Source organism: Psammomys obesus, unplaced genomic scaffold, assembly GCF_907164565.1.
Source record: "Psammomys obesus unplaced genomic scaffold, mPsaObe1.curated_primary_1811, whole genome shotgun sequence".
Classification (NCBI taxonomy): Eukaryota; Metazoa; Chordata; class Mammalia; order Rodentia; family Muridae; genus Psammomys; species Psammomys obesus.
Genome location: NW_026585797.1, coordinates 14,527,703 through 14,530,529, shown reverse-complemented (window position 1 = coordinate 14,530,529; position 2,827 = coordinate 14,527,703).

Below are 2,827 nucleotides of genomic sequence, written 5' to 3'. Positions count from 1 at the left end.
AATAATAATAATAATAATAATAATAATAATAATAATAATAATAATAAAACTTGCTTTAATTAATAGCTTGTTTTAATTAATTTGGCTCTGATTTGTATCAGTGTTTTTTTTCCCCTCACATCTGTAGGATGAAATTTGCAGGCAAATGGTGGGAACTGGAAAAGATCATCCTGAGTGAGGTATCCCAGAAGCAGAAAGTCACACAGGGTATATACTCACTCATAAGTGGTTATTAGATATATAATATAAGTTAAATATCCTAAAATCTGCACACCTTAAGAAACTAATCAAGAAGGAGAACTCTGGCTAAGATGCTCAATCCCAATTCAGAAAGGCAAAGAGGATGGACATCAGAAGAAGGAGAAACCAGGAAACAGGATAGGAGCCTACCACAGATGGCCTCTGAAAGTCTCTACCCTGCAGGGTATCAAAGCAGATGCTGAGACATATAGCCAAACTTTGGGCAGAGTGCAGGGAATCTAATGAAAGAAGTGGGAAATAGCAAGACCTGGAGAGGACAGGAACTCCACAAGGAGAACCAAAAATCTGGACACAGGGGTCTTTTCTGAGAGTGATACTCCAACCAAGGACCATTCATGGAGATAACCTAGAACCCCTGCACAGATGTAGGCCATGGCAGTTCAGTGTCCAAATGGGTTCCATAGCAGGGACTTTCTCTGACATGAACTGATTGGCCTGCTCATTGATCACTGACCAATCTGGTAAGGGAGCAGCCTTACCAGGCCTCAGAGGAAAACAATGAAGCCAGTCCTGATGAGACCTGATAGACTAGGATCAGAAGGATAGGGAGGAGGACCTCCCCTATCAGTGGACTTGGGGAGGGGCGTAGGTGGAAAAGAGGAAGGGAAGGTAGGATTGGGAGGGGAGGAAGGAGGGAGCTACAGGTAGGATACAAAGTGAATAAACTGTAATTAATAAAAATGAAAAAAGCAGAGAGAAGATGCACTTCTTTAGAAATGGTTTGACCTTGCTTGTCCTTTTGCAAAAGAATTTTTGTTTTGTTTTGTTTTGCATGTATGTGTGTGTGTGTGTCTGTGTGTGCATGTAAATCTCTATGGTTTTTTTTTTTTTAATCTAGTAAAGCATCTAAGTATTTCCCTGTAGCTAACATATAAATATGATATAGAAAGTGAAAGAATTGATTCCTATTAGGAAAATATTAATTAAGTTATATGAATTCAGGAATGGAATCCATTCTTTTGCATTTTGAGAGTCAATCTTTTTTGGCCCACATTTTGTAACTGGTATTTAAGTAAAAGCTTGTCATTTAGAATTCATTCTGATTTTTAAAAATGTTGGCATTTTTAATTAACTGAATTTGTAGTCACAGGAGAGTAATACACATTCCAAGATGCTAAATCTACACAACTGTTAGAAAACGCCTTTTGAATAATCACAGGAAGAGAACATTACTAGTGAAAAACTGAATGAATAAAACCAAAGATATTAATTTTAAGTGTCAATTATAAATTCAAATCATTTCCAACACACACACACACACACACACACACAGACACACACACACACACACAAGCTTAAACTTAGGGTGGATGCTCTTGCTATCACTATTTGTATGAACCACAGCTGTAGAAAAGTAAAGTTTCAAAAGTAAGACAAAGGGGTTTAAATATATGCCACCATGGCTGTGCATGCGACGGTGTCTTTATGCTCCTTGCCTGGAAGAACTCAGGAACAAGCCCGTGTGCCAACTGCAATGAATAAAGTAGTACTTAATAGTAACTCTACCATTGTTGAAAATTAATGTTGTTGGTAAAACTTCACCTGGGTGTGGTAATACATTCCTGTAATGCCAGCACTCTGGAAACTGAGTCAGGAAGATCATGAGTTCAAGATAAGCCTGTGCTATACCTTGACTCAAACAAAACCCAAATCAAACCCTTTTGTTTCTGTACTTTAACCTCTTTCCCCATGTGTACTTGTGTATAATGAATGGCAATGCAAAGTAAGTTTTATACTGTGAGCTGTGGATCAAAAATAAAATACACATTTTCTTCACAGTCTCCACTGCTGAGAGGGTTGTTCACACATGTGATTCCACCTGTTCTTAAGTCACCAGGACAGATGCTGCCTACACTATGTTTCTGGGACAGGCTTCTCTGTGATCCTATTTAGTTAATCCTCACCTGTGTCATATTTGTCCTCTCTGTGGCCATTGATGTTACTGTTTGTTATGACAGTTTTGCAGCAGCATTAAAAAGTACCTTTTTTTCCTCTATAAAAATTAATGCATTTGATGAAAAGTGAACTTACCTCTAAATCACACTGAAGATTATCATTGTTATATATGTATACATTTTAAAATTTATATTTATCCTCTATCAGATGTGCAAAATATGAATATTTAAGTCAGGTAGTGTACAGAATAGCATAGTATTTCACAGTTAACTTATTTACTTTATAAACTAGACACCTGATTTTATGCTATCCAATATTACTCTCTCAAATTATTCTCCCAAACTATAGAATATGCTGTTTTAGAGATACAATATGAATTATCGTTCCATCTTCCTATTGTTGGACCTATGTATAGTTTTACATCTGAAAATCTTAGTCAGAAAACCTTTATATTTATCTTCATTATCACATCCTTTGGGTGAATTCCCAGAAGAGTGATTGCGGGTCTGGGACCATTATGTGTTTTACACATCCTGATTTCCTTCAGCAAGGCAGGACCTTGTTAGGTCTACCATCCCTAGTGCATGGGGAGACCCTGCTGCCACCTTTTCACTCATGATAACCTTTTGAAATAGCCATAGCCTTCCCATAGAGTACTACCAACTGGTGA